Here is a 14,700-nt window from a genome sequence, read left to right as displayed (position 1 = left end):
AACAAACAAACAAACAAATACATAAATACTGCACAGACTGTATAAGATACTTACCGTAGGGCAAAGGACACACACAGACTGAAAGTGAGGGGATAGAAAAAGATATTTCATGCGAACGCAAATGATAGGAAAGCAGGAGTCTCAATACTCATATCAGACAAAATAGACCTTAAAACAAAGGCCATAAAGAAAGATAAAAAAGGACACTACATAATGACAAAATAATCAGTACAAGAAGATTTTACACCCATCAACATATACACCCTTAATATAAGAGCACCCAAATAGCTGAAACAAATACTAACAGACATAAAGGGAGAAATTGATGGAAATACAATAATATTAAGAGACTTTAACACCCCATTCACATTAATAGACAGATCTTCTACACAGAAAATCAATAAGGCACAGAGATCCTAAATGATACAATAGAACAGTTAAACTTAATTGATATTTTCAGAATATTACATTGAAAAAAACCAGAATACACATCCTTTTCAAGTGCACATGGAACATGCTCTAGGACTGACCACATACTTGGGCACAAGACTAACCTCAACAAATTTAAGATTATTGACATTATTTCAAGCATCTTCTCAAACCACAACGGCACGAAACCAGAAATCAACTACAGGAAAAGAAATAAGAAAAAAATGACTATGTGGAGACCAAACAACATGCTACTGAAAAACCAAAGGACTGGAAGTTCCCATTGTGACTCAGGAAGTTAAGAACCTAACTAGTATCCATAAGGATGCAGGTTCAACCCCTGGCCTTGCTCAGTGGTTTAAGGATCCGGTGTTGCCACAAGCTGCAGTGTAGGTTGCAGATGCAGCTCCAATTCAACCCCTAGCCCAGGAACTTCCATATACCACTGGTGCGACCATTTGAAAACAAACAAAAAACCCAGTGGGTCAATGAGGAAATAAAAAAGAGAACTGTGGCTCAGCAGGTTAAGGATCCAGCATTGTCTCTGCAGTGATTCTGGTTACTGCAGTGGTATGGGTTTGATTCCTGGCCCAAGAACTTCTTCATGCTGCAGCATGGACAAAAAAAAAATTTTACAAATACCTTGAAACAGGCAATAAAAACACAGCCATAAAAAAATCAAAGGGATACAGCAAAAGCAGTTCTTGAAAGATCATAGCAACACAGGCCTTCCTCAAAAAACCAAGAAAAATCTAAAATAAACAACCTACCACCTAAAAGAACTAGAAAAAGAAGAACAAACAAAACCTAAAGCAGAAGTAAGGAAATAATAAAGATCAGAGAGGAAATAAATAAAATAGAGATTAAAAAAAAACAACAGAAAAAAAAATCAATAAAACCAAGAGCTAGTTCTTTGAAAGGGTAAACAAAATTGACAAATCTTTGGCCAGGCTTACCAAGAAGAAAAGAGAGGTTACCTAAATAAACAAAATAAGAATGGAAAAAGGAGAAATCTCAACCAATACTGCAGAAATACAAAAAAAAAAAACAAAACAAAACAAAAACAAAAACAAAAACAAAACAAAACCCCATAATACTATGAAGAATTATACATCAACAAATTTTTTCTTTTTCTTTCTTTTTTAATGGCCACACCTGTGGCATATGGAAGTTCTCAGGCTAGGGGGTGAATTGGAGCTGCAGCCGTGGCCTATACTACAGCCATAGCAACACAGGTTCCAAGCCACATCTGTCACCTATGCTGCAGCTTACAGCAACGTGAGATCCTTAACGCACTGAGCAAGACCAGGAATCGAACCTGCAACCTCACAGAGACAACATCAGGTCCTTAACCTGCTGAGCCACAATGGGAACTCCTATGCCAACAAATTTGACAACATAGAAGAAATGGACAACTTTCCAGAAACATAAAGCCTACCAAAATGGAATCAAGAATAATTTGAACAGGGGAGTTCCCGTCGTGGCGCAGTGGTTAACGAATCCGACTAGGAACCATGAGGTTGCGGGTTCGATCCCTGCCCTTGCTCAGTGGGTTAACGATCCGGCGTTGCCGTGAGCTGTGGTGTAGGTTGCAGACGCGGCTCGGATCCGGAGTTGCTGTGGCTCTGGCGTAGGCTGGTGGCTACAGCTCCGATTCAACCCCTAGCCTGGGAACCTCCATATGCCGCGGGAGCGGCCCAAGAAATAGCAACAACAACAACAACAAAAAGACAAAAAAAAAAAAAAAAAAAAAGAATAATTTGAACAGACCAATCATTAGAAGTGAGATAGAATCTATACTAATAATTAAAAAAAAAAAAAAAAAAAACCTCCCTATAAACAAAAGTCCAGGACCAGATGGCCACACAGGTGAATTCTACCAAACATACCAGAATAACTTTTACTGATGCTCCTCAAACTCTTCCAAAAGATTGAAGAACATATACTCCCCAAAGACATTCTATGAAGTCACCATCACTCTGATGGCAAAACCAAACCACCTAAAGTGAAAATCACAGGGAGTTTCCTTCATGGCTCAGTGGTTAACAAACCTGACTAGGATCCATGAGAATACGGGTTCGATCCCTGGCCTCGCTCAGAGGGTTGGGGATCTGGTGTGGCTGTGAGCTGTGGTGTAGGTCACAGATGCGCCTCAGATCCCACATTGCTGTGGCTTTGGTATAGGCCGGCAGCTGTAGCTCTGATTTGACCCCTAACCTGGGAACTTCCATATGCCACAGGTGCAGCCCTAAAAAGCCAAAAAAAAAAGAAAAGAAAGAAAGAAAGGAAATTACAAATTACAGGCCAATGTCTTTGATGAATATAGAGGCAAAAATTCTCAACAAAGTATTAGCAAACCCAATGCAATAACATATAAAAAGATCATATACCACAACCAAGCGGGATTCATCCCAAGTTCACAAGGACGGTTCAATATAAACAAATCAAAGTAATGCACCACATTAACAAAAGAAAAGTAAAAAAAACACACGATCATTTCAATAGATACAGAAAAAGCATGTGACAAAATTCAAAATCCATTCACTATAAAAGTTCTCACCAATGTGGACACAAAGGGAACATATCTCAACATAACAAAAGTCATTTGCAACAAACCCACAGCCAATATAACACTCAATGTAAAACACTGAAAGCCTTCCCCCTAAAATCTAGAACAAGACAAGACTGCCCACTCTCACCACTTCTATTCAAGATAGTATTGGAAGTCCTAGCCACAGCAATCAGATAAGAAAAATGATTGCTGTATCCAAATTGGAAGGGAAGCGGTAAAATTGTCACTATAAACAGATGACATAATACTATGTATAGAAAACCCTCAGGACTCCACACAAAAACTACCAGATCTGATAAATGAATTCAGCAAAGCAGCATGATACAAGATTAACATTTAGAAATTGGCTGCATTTCTTCACACTAACAATGAAATATCAGAGAGGGAATATTAAAAATATCTAGGAATAAACCTGACCAAGGAGGTGAAAGACTTATATGCTGAGAACTACACAGCATTAATATAGGACGAGGATTCAAATAAATGGAAACATATTCCATGCTCTTGGACTGGAAGAATTAATATTGTTAAAATGGAAAAACCACCCAAAGCAATCTATAGATTTAATGTGATCCCTATCAAATTACCTGTGACAGTTTTCACAGAACTAGAATAATCCAAAAATTTACATGGAACCATAAAAGACCCAGAATTGCCAAAGCAATCCTGACGGGGGAAAAAAGCAGGAGACAACCCTCCCAGACTTCAAACAATACTACATTCAAATCAATGGAGTAGAGAGCTTAGCAATAAATCCACATACCTACAGTCAATTAATCTTCAATAAAGGAGGCAAGAATGTAAAATGGGAAATGGAGTTCCCGTTGTGGCGCAGTGGAAACGAATCCGACTAGTAACCGTGAGGTTATGGGTTCAATCCCTGGCCTCCCTCAGTGGGTTAGGGATACGGCATTGCTACGAGCTGCGGTGTAGGTTGTGGACACAGCTCTGCTCTGTGTTGCTGGCAGCTGTAGCTCTGATTCAGCCCCTAGGCCGGGAACCTCCATGGGTGTGGCCCTTAAAAAAAAAAAAGAAAGAAAGAAAAAGAAAAAGATAGGAAAGTCTCTTCAGCAAGTGGTGCTGGGAAAGTTGGATAGCTACATGAAAATCAATGAAGTTAGAACACACCCTCATACCATGCACAAAAATAAACTCAAAATGTCTTTAAGACATGATACCATAAAACTCCTAGAAGGAAGCAAAGGCAAGACATTCTCTGACTTAAAATTGGACCAATGTTTTCTTAGGTCAGTATCCCAAGGACAAAGAAATAAAACCAAAAATAAACAAATGGGATTTAAATTAACAAGCTTTGGTATAGCAAAGGAAACTATTAAAAAAAAAAAAAAGACAACTTATGAAATGGGAGAAAATATTTAAAAACAATTTGTCCTTGTCCTTGCAACAGACAAGGACTTAATATCCAAAGTACATAAACAGTTCATACAACTGCACAACAAAAAACCCGAAACAATCCAATTGAAAAATAGGCAGAAGACCTAAATAGACATTTCTCCAAAGACAGACAGACAGATGGCCAACAGGTACACAAAAAGATCCTCCACATCACTAATTATTAGAGAAATACAAATCATACCCACCTCACACCAGTCAGATGGGCCATCATTAAAAAGTTTACAAATTGGAGTTCCCGTCGTGGCGCAGTGGTTAACGAATCCGACTAGGAACCATGAGGTTGCGGGTTCGGTCCCTGCCCTTGCTCAGTGGGTTAACGATCCGGCGTTGCGTGAGCTGTGGTGTAGGTTGCAGACGCGGCTCGGATCCCGCGTTGCTGTGGCTCTGGCGTGGGCCGGTGGCTACAGCTCCAATTCGACCCCTAGCCTGGGAACCTCCATATGCCGCGGGAGCGGCCCAAGAAATAGCAAAAAGACCAAAAAAAAAAAAAAAAAAGTTTACCAATTGCACATGCTAGAGAGGGTACAGACTGTTGGTGGGAATGTAAGTGAGGGCAACCACTATGAAACATTAGGGAGGGTCTTCAGAAAACTAAAAATAGAATTACCATCTGATCCGGCAATCCTACTCCTGGGCTTATATTCAGACAAAACAATGACTTAAAGGGATACATATAGGAATTCCCATTGTGATGCAGCAGAATCCGACTAGGAACCATGAGGTTGCGGGTTTACTACCTGGCTTCAATCAGTGGGTTAGGGATCTGGCATTGCCATGAGCTATGGTGTAGGTCACAGACACGGCTGGGATCTGGCATTGCTGTGGCTGTGGAGTACGCTGGCAGCTGTAGCTCCAATTAGACCCCTAGCCTGGGAACCTCCATATGCTGTGGGTGCAGGCCTAAAAAGCAAAAAAAAAAAAAAAAAAAAGAATACATATATACAATGTTCATTACAGCACTACTCATAACAGCCAAGACTTGGAAATAACCTAAATGTCCATTGACAGATGAATGGATTAAGAAGATGTGTGTGGTTCATATATACAATGGAATACTTCTCAGCCTTAAAAAAGAATGAAATGTCATTTGTAGCAACATGGATGCAACTGGAGATTATTATACTAAGTGAAATAAGTCAGAAAGAGAAATACAAATACTATATCCTGTCACTTACATGTGGAATCTAAAACATGGCACAAATGAACCAATCTACAAAACAGAAAGAGACCCACGGACAAGGAGAACACAACCTGTGGTTGCCAAGGGGGTGGCAGGAAGGAGAGGGATGGACTGGGAGTTTAGAGGTGGTAGAGGCAAATTGTTAAATTTAGAATGGATAGACAATGAGGTCCTACTGTATAGCACAGCGAACTATACCTATTCTTAAACCATAAGGAATATTAAAAAAAAAAAAGGGAGTTACCGTCGTGGCGCAGTGGTTAACGAATCCGACTAGGAACCATGAGGTTGCGGGTTCGATCCCTGCCCTTGCTCAGTGGGTTAACGATCCGGCGTTGCCGTGAGCTGTGGTGTAGGTTGCAGACGCGGCTAGGATCCCACGTTGCTGTGGCTCTGGCGTAGGCCGGTGGCTACGGCTCCAATTCGACCCCTAGCCTGGGAAACTCCATATGCCGCGGGAGCGGCCCAAGAAACAGCAAAAAGACCAACAACAACAAAAAAAAAGGATGTATATATGTGTATAACAAAGTCACTTTACCCAAAAGAAATAAGCACAACACTGTAAATCAACTATATTTTTTTTTTTTAAAAAGGAATGCACGGGCTGATTTTTCTTTCTTTCTTTTTTTTTTTTTTTTGGCTGCACCCATGGCATTCGGAAGTTCCTGGGCAAGATCAAACCCATGCCACAGCACTGATGATAGTGGATCCTTAGCCCACTAAACCACCAGGGAAATCTGGGCTGAATTATTTTTTACACTCTTCTAGCATAGAATGAAAATCTCGGGTTTTAGTTGAATAAATTAGAAGGGCATACTGAACATGTTCAAGGTGGGTATGATGGTCATAGTTCTTAAAAAGTAATTCAAAATAAGCCTAATAATGCACAAACCAAAGACACTTTCATTGTGTTAAGAATCTCAGGAAACTTATCCTTACTTATTTTAAATAAGACAAACCTGCCTGTTTGAAAAAAGAGAAAAAAGTCTGACTCATATTTGTACACGGATCTCATAGTATCAAATAATGTTATTTTTACAATGGTTAATTAAGTAATTCCTTTTTTGATGTTGTTGGTCTTTTTAGGACTGCACATGCAAGTTCCCAGGCTAGGGGTCAAACTGGAGCCTACACCACAGCCACAGCAACACAGGATCCTAGCCGTGTCTGCGACCTACAACACAGCTGACGTCCATGCCAGATCCTGAACCCACTGAGCGAGGCAAGGAATTGAACCCACATCCTCACAGATACTAGTTAAGTTTGTTACCAGAGGCACAACAGAACCCCAAACTGCTCTTTAAATGTGTATTTATTTTTGGAGACCTCTTGTGGCACAATGGGTTAAGGATCTGGCATTGTTACTGCAGGGGCTTGGGTTCGATCCCTGGCCTGGGAACTAACTCCCACACACCATGGGTGCAGCCAAAACAAAAACAAAAAGTTCAAATACCAGAAATAACCAGATCATTTGTGAGATTAAAAATAAATATTCCTGGAGTTCCCATAGTGGCTCAGTGGTTAACGAATCCGACTAGAAACCATGAGGTTGCGGGTTCAATCCCTGGTCTTGCTCAGTGGGTTAAGGATCCAGCGTTGCCATGAGCTATGGTGTAGGTCACAGACACGGCTCGGATCCCGAGTTGCTGTGGCTCTGGCAAAGGCCAGCGACTACAGCTCCGATTAGACCCCTAGCTTGCGAACCTCCGTATGCTGCAGGTGCAGCCCTAGAAGAGCCAAAAAAAAAAAAAAAAAAAAAAAAAAGCCAAAAAAAAAAATAATAATAACAAATAAATGAATAAAAATAAATATTCCTACATGGAAAACTTTTTTAAAAAGGCACTTTTTTTTTGGAGTTCCTGTCATGGCTCAGAGGTTGGTGAACTCGACTAGCATCCATGAAGACACAGGTTTTACACCTGGCCTCGCTCAGTGGGTTAAGGATTGGGCATTGCTGTGAGCTGTGGTGTAGGTCGCAGACACGGCTCGGATCCCAAGTCGCTGTGGCTGTGGCGTAGGCCAGTAGCTGAAGCTCCAATTTGACCCCTAGCCTGGGGTCTTCCATATGCTGTGGGTGTGGCCCTAAAAAGTAAAAAAAAAAAAAAAAAAAAAAAAAAAAAAAAGAGGAAAAAAAAAAAAGAAAGGAAAAAAGGCACTTTTAGCAAGTTACATTTATGATATGCAAAAAAGTAATATTTATTTCTAAATATGATTCTGTTATGTTAGAGGCAAAGTTCTTAATGAAATGGCAGACAGCATACAGTTCTCCAGAAAGAGAAAATAAGGGGCAGTGAAATAAGTTACCTTCATTAAGGGAAAAAAGCTATGGAAGAAGAGAATACAATAAAGTAGAGAAGGCAGAGAGTTATGGAGAACTTTCAGAGTCAAGGATCATGGGCTAAATCAGGAACACTGAAAAGGAGTCTGGCATTATTTTATGAAGCAGGAGTGTTCATACAGCATACAATGAAGCAACTCAACTCCTAGGTATATACCTTAGAAAAACACATGTGCTTCAGGAGACACATACTAAAATGTTCACAGTAGCACTCTTCACAAGAGCCAAAACCAGAAAATATCCATAAATAGATAAAGTATATATATATATATATATATAGTCTTTCTAGGGCTGCACGGGTAGCATATGGAGATTCCCATGCTAGGGCTCTAATTGGAGCTGTACCTATTGGTTTGCACCACAGCCATGCTGGATCTGAGCTGCGTCTTTGACCACAGCTTACACCACAGCTCATGGCAACGCTGGATCCTTAACCCCTTGAGCCATGTCAGGGATTGAACCCGCAACCTCATGGTTTCTTGTCGGATTCGCTTCTGCTTCGCAACGACGGGAACTCCAAATTTAGGTATATTTCCATAATGAAACATTATACGATAGTGATTAAAGAAACTACACTTACACTAAACAATTTACCAAATCTCAGAAACATCATGTGGGGGGGGGGAATCCCAGAAGACTGACTACATTCCTTTTTCTAAGGCTCAAAAGCAAGCAAATCCCAGTGTATTATTTTAGGCACCTAAATACAAAATGTGGGATAATGGTTATCTCTGATGAAGATAAGGTGAGGTGAACAGGAACACAGGGGTATATTATCTACTAGGTCTTGGGTATTTATTCAGTTTGCATTATGCTTTGTAACTTACATATATGTTTCACACATATTCTTTGGAATGTACCACTTAACATTTGTATAAGGAAAGAAAAGAAGACTCCAACAAGTAGCCAGGTCAACAGAGATCATCTAGTCTACAGATGATCTCATCTATTAGACCCATGAAGGACTCCTTCATACATTGTAGTTTGGCTTGCATAGTGTTTTAAGATAAGGCAACAATATCTTAGTATCAGTGTCAATATCAAATTTGGCAACTCAAAGTCAAATTTGAGTTATGGCTGCTCTCTTTAGACGAGCATATACTATCCTATAGGCCACAGTCTCCCTGATCCTGGTTCCTTTACACCAGTCAACTTTATTCATTTCCATTAACTGGTTAGCCCTGTGGGCATCAGAGTTTGAGAACAAGAATCTGATCGAACACCTTCATTTTTTGTTGTAACTGAGGTTCTGAATGATTAAGTGACTTGCCTAATGTCACACAGCTTTGACAGGCTAACCTCAGAGGCCTTTTCAAACCCCTTACTGCTTTCCACTTTCTGCTTACTCAATTATATGTTTTAAATGAATATACTGTTCCTGGAGTTCCCGAAGTGGCTCAGTGGTTAACGAATCCAACTAGGAACCATGAGGTTGCAGGTTCCATCCCTGGCCTTCCTCAATAGGTTAAGAATCTGGCGTTGCCATGAGCTGTGGTGTAGGCTGCAGACGTGGCTCGGATCTGGCGTTGCTGTGGCTGTGGCATAGGCTGGCGGCCACAGCTCTGATTCAACCCCTAACCTGGGAACCTCCATATGCCAAGGGAGTCGCCCAAGAAATGGCAAAAAGACAAAAAGAAAAAAAAAAAAAAAAAAAGGTAAATATACTGTACCTGAGAGTAAGGGACTACATAGGAAAGTCAGCAGGCATTAGAATATATTACATGCTCTTGTCATAGAAGTAGTAAATAGCTTCTGAATGCCAAGAAATACTTCTTCATCTGAATCCCTCTAAACTGTGACAATAACCACTTTAAAAAATACATATATATATATAACTTTATTGAGATATAACTCACATATCATAAAATTCACCCATTTAAAGTGAATTCAATGGCTTTTAGTATGTTTACCTGCTAAACCCCCAACCCATCCAGCCCTAGGCATTTACTAGTAATGATCACTTTTTTAAAAAGTCACTGATGCTAAGTGAAGTCAGCCATAACGAGACACCAAATTCAAATGCTTTCACTGACATGTGGAATCCGAAAAAAGGACAGAATGAAATTCTTTGCAGAACAGATACTGACTCAAAGACTTTGAAAAACTTATGGTCTCCAAAGTTTGGGGGGGTGGGGGGATATGCTGGGGTTTTGGGATGGAAATCCTATAATACTGGATTATGATGATCATTGTACAACCACAAATGTAATAAAAGTAAAATCACTAAAAAAAAGTCACTGAGCCTACTGTAGCATTAATAACGGATACAATATAAACCCAATCCTCAATAAACTTGCACCAAGATGTCCCTGTACCTCATGTTAGGCATAAGATCCCTAATTAAGAACACGAGAAATTCAGTATCAGTGGAAGGTTAAAAGGTAGATAATACTGTGTACACTTTTCCTCCAACAAGGGAATTAGGTTATTTTAAATTCTAGGGATTATTCTATCTATAGACCACTGGTCTTAAAAGACAGGTGATACCAAACAACTGCTTAAAACAACAGCTGCAAAGGAATGAGAATATATGATACCTAATAATTCTTAAGGCTCGATGTGAATTTTGGGATACCAATCATGTGAGTTATACCCAAAAGTAGTTTTTGAAAGCATGTTTCTTTTTGTTACTAAAAAAAAATGTTTCAAGTTTGTTTATGATTAAGTAGCTAATGCTTTGCAATTACTGCAATTTCTTTCAAATGCCCCATTATGACATTTATTAAATTCTAAGTTTGGTGCAAAGCATGGGAACAATCAACTAAAAATAAACATAAGAAAACTGTTGAACCCAATTAATCTTAAAACAGTACAAATATTACTCCAAATACAGAGGTTTAATTCTGAAAGAATTCCCAGGAACAGTCAGAAACCAATATTGGTTTTAAACACAGTGTTTCATTTTTAAAATGTTGGTCTAATCCAATTACAGAAGTTGTCGTTTTCAGATTTTCTATCATTTTGCAATTATAAAATACTTTTGACAAAATATACTTCATATGTTTAACTAGAAAAATAATTATAATCAGTTTTGGATTTCCCGTCGTGGCTCAGTGGAAATGAATCCAACTAGGACATGAGGTTGCAGATTCCATCCCTGGCCTCGCTCAGTGGGTTAAGGATCCAGGGTTGCCCTGAGCTTTGGTGTAGGTCACAGACGTGGCGTGGATCCCACGTTGCTGTGACTCTGGCATAGACCGGCGGCTACAGCTCTGATTGGACCCCTAGCCAAGGAACCTCCATATGCTGCAGGTGTGGCCCTAGAAAGACAAAAACAAAACAAAACTGGTAAACATAACTAAATGTTCTAAGTTCTGGGAGCTGCTGTAGGAAATTAATCAAACCTGAGGAAGGGGACATGGGAACCTCCAATCTATAGCCAGATATGACAGAAATTGTGGGTACCTAGGGACCTACCACTGTGATTGACCTCTGAAATGGTATGGGAGTAGTCTTGTGGGACTAAGCCCTTAACCTCTGGGATCTGACACTATCTACAGGTAAACTGTTAGACTGAGTTAAATTGTAGGACACCCAGATGGTGTTGTAGAGAATTGCTGGGTGGAGGTTTGGGTGGAAACCCACACATTTGGTTCTTCTCTACACAGAAGAAAGAATACTGGTGGAAAACTGAATTTTTTCTATACAAATGGTACCTATTATGTTTAGTTTATGCCTATGGAAAAGCCTTCTTGTTTAATAGGATATGAACATCGAATTCCTTAAGACGACATCTTGGGAAGCATACAATGACCACAACACTCAAAGCAAAGAAGTAGGGCTCTGTTACTCAATTTAGCAAAATTTGTTGAGGACCTATTTTGAACAAATTATAAACAGGTTTGCTGAGCCAGCACAGATTAATCTAAAGGAATCTGAAGAGTTCAACCACTCACTTAACAAACAACAAAACTGCAACCCTGAGAAAGAAACTGTTTCTCCTAAACTGGAAGATGAGAGAATCATGCCCTAGTTTGCTCCAAGGAATACTATGAATAGCTAAAGATTTTCATTGACAACATAAACCAAAAGTTTTTAATGAAATGCTATGTGAGTAGTACATTAATGTACTATGCTCAGAAAAATGTACTATTTATGCAAAGTCTTTGCTATAGTGCTTTGCACAGGGTAAATCCTCAATAAATAGTAGCTAACTAATTACTTCCAGGTGTATGGTCTTTGGAGTGCTGAGAGCCTAATGTCTACCTGGCATCAACTGCTTGACTAAATTGATAGTAGACCCACAGGGCTTCTCATCTCATTCAATCCTTTGATTTTCCAGATGGAAAAAGTGAAATCTAAAAGTGCTAAATTACTTGCAAAGCCAGTCACATTGTGTGAGTTACGCAGAGCCAAGCCCAAACCCTGAATCCCCAGGCGGGTTTCCATTACATGTCACAGATCTGCAGTTTAGCTCTGAGGTTGTGTTCAAACTTTTATAAGGAGGTAATAAGAACAGAGCTGCTATTGCTGACTTTTTTCAATCCTTTGATTAAAATCATCACTGAATATGATTTTGATGTAAGACTCAACAATGCATACTGGGAATTTATAGTCTTATGAGTTAACAATGAAATACAGTCATGGTAATGCACTTTTATCATGGACACCTGATGAATGGATAGGCTACTGGAGCACATATTATATGTACTAAAGTAGAGAGACTACAAGCAGAATACAAATACAAAAGAGAAAAGGATTTAAAACATTTTCCAGTAGAGAGGGAGAGTGCTACAGTGGTTAAGTTGCCATGCTCTTGTTCCACAGTCCCTTGGTTCAAATCCCACCACTTCTACTTCTGTGAATTGGAGAAAATTTATTAACTTCTCTGTGTTTCTATAAAATGAAACTGGGGAAAAAAAATTAAATTGGTAGTAGCACTTACCTTGAATCCCATATTAAGTGGATTTATATGCTCTCTAGCTTATGGGTTTTTTTAATTCCCTTAAAAGCAAACAAGGGTAATCCTGCACCTGCAGGTCATTGTTGATTTTTTTTGTCGATTCAGAGGACAAAAAAAAAAATCTTGTGAGATTCAAGTCCTTGACTCTAGCACAGTGCCTGGTACACAGTAAGCATTCAGTAAGTGTTGGGGTACAAAAATTTTTAAGTTTAAAACATTTTCCTGGAGTTCCTGTCGTGGCTCAGTGGTTAACGAATCCGACTAGGAACCATGAGGTTGCGGGTTTGAACCCTGGCCTTGCTCAGTGGGTTAAGGATCCAGCATTGTCATGAGCTGTGGTGTAGGTTGCAGACGCGGCTGGGATCCAGCGTTGCTGTGGCTCTGGCATAGGCCGGTGGCTGCAGCTCCGATTGGACCCCTGGTCTGGGAACCTCCATATGCCACAGGAGCAGCCCAAGAAATGGCAAAAAGATAAAATCAGATTGTTATGATCATTATACAACTACAAATGTGATAAATTCATTTGAGTAATAAAAATTTTCTTAAAAAAAGAAAGAAATGGCAAAAAGACAAAACAACAACAACATTTTCCTAAACACATTTAAAATATCACAAGAGCTGTGGGTCATTAAGAAACTGAGATCAACTCTCTTGGCATCACAGCAACAACAGAATGGTTTTGTTTTGGTTTTTTGGGGTTTTTTTTGTCTTTTTGCCTTTTCTAGGGCCGCTCCCATGGCATATGGAGGTTCCCAGGCTAGGGGTCTAATCGGAGCTGTAGCCGCCGGCCACAGCCACAGCCACGCGGGATCCGAGCCTCGTCTGCAACCTACACCATAGCTCACGACAATGCCAGATCCTTAACCCACTGAGCAAGGCCAGGGATCGAACATGCAACCTTATGGTTCCTAGTCTGATTCGTTAACCACTGAGCCACGACGGGAACTCCAGAATGGTGGGGGTTTTTTTTGTTTTTTTGTTTTTTGTTTTTTGTTTTTTTTAATAAAGGCTAATAGAAAGTCTGATAAAATACACTGGGAGACCAAGACTAAAAACCACAAGACGGAAAGGAAGAATTGTAGCAAGTAATCCAAAAGTTTTCCCTTTCACAAAGAGTGGAAAGGCCAACCGTGAACTTTCAGGTTCTGCTGAATATGAGATTACGATGTCCTCCCCCATACCCATAAAAATAAAAAATAATCTCTGTATGGAAGGAAAAATGCGGCAGGGAATAGAGAGGAATTCAACCTATCTGAGGTGAATTAAATTTAACTCAACAAATATTTCTTGAAAAATCTACATATGTAAAGTTGCTTGCCTTGCCTCAAAGACCTCTGAGTTAGATGGGACAAGAGAGGAAACGGGGGTTCGCGGAAGTACACAAATAACCTAAGGCGGAACAAAAATGCTCTAAGAGAGGTTCCAGTTAGGGTTAAGGGTTCAAAGCAAGAGGACTCAGAAAAGGCTTCACAGGAGAAGCCAGGAAAAAGGCGAGTTCGCTGGACGTTCGGACACCCGAGAGAAGCCAATCCCCGGTTCCCTTGCAACCACCCGCCTCCTCACGCGCTCGGCGGGCGCCCTGCGGACCTTCTCCCGCGGGGCAGGCACCAAGGCTCCCGACCAGGCCACCCCGCCCCGGTGTTCCCTCGCCATTTCTCACCTCGGAGGCTTCCAAATTCCTCCTCGGTCAACCCTGTCTGAGGACAAGAGAAGACAACACCGAAAGGTGAGAGCCCCTAGGCGGGCGACCGACGCGCACTGTCAGCTCCGGAGCTAGAGACTGCGGCCAGGCCGCATCCCTATGGCAACGCCGCCAAGCGCTGGTTCGAACGCCCGCGCCGACGCCCGCGCGCCGACAGTCC

The 14,700-nt window shown here is 40.5% G+C and overlaps 1 protein-coding gene across 2 annotated transcripts in view; it reads right to left on the bottom strand.

The window, feature by feature from the left end:
• Positions 1-14,631, bottom strand: part of KIF24 (kinesin family member 24) — an 83,990-nt gene extending 69,359 nt beyond the window's left edge. For both annotated transcript variants that reach the window (XM_003130663.7, XM_084979825.1), the window contains exon 1: positions 14,499-14,631. The gene's annotated coding sequence lies outside the window, so the exon portion shown is untranslated. The remainder of the gene's footprint in view (positions 1-14,498) is intronic.
• Between the last annotated feature and the right edge of the window lie 69 nt (positions 14,632-14,700).

The sequence above is a fragment of the Sus scrofa genome, chromosome 10, assembly GCF_054392235.1.
Source record: "Sus scrofa isolate SSC_HxYL_T2T_F1_AM1 chromosome 10, Sscrofa_HxYL_maternal_Yorkshire_Landrace_v2.0, whole genome shotgun sequence".
In the NCBI taxonomy this organism is placed as follows: domain Eukaryota; kingdom Metazoa; phylum Chordata; class Mammalia; order Artiodactyla; family Suidae; genus Sus; species Sus scrofa.
Note: the sequence above shows the minus strand (reverse complement) of the source record. Positions and strands in the feature narration are given on the sequence as shown.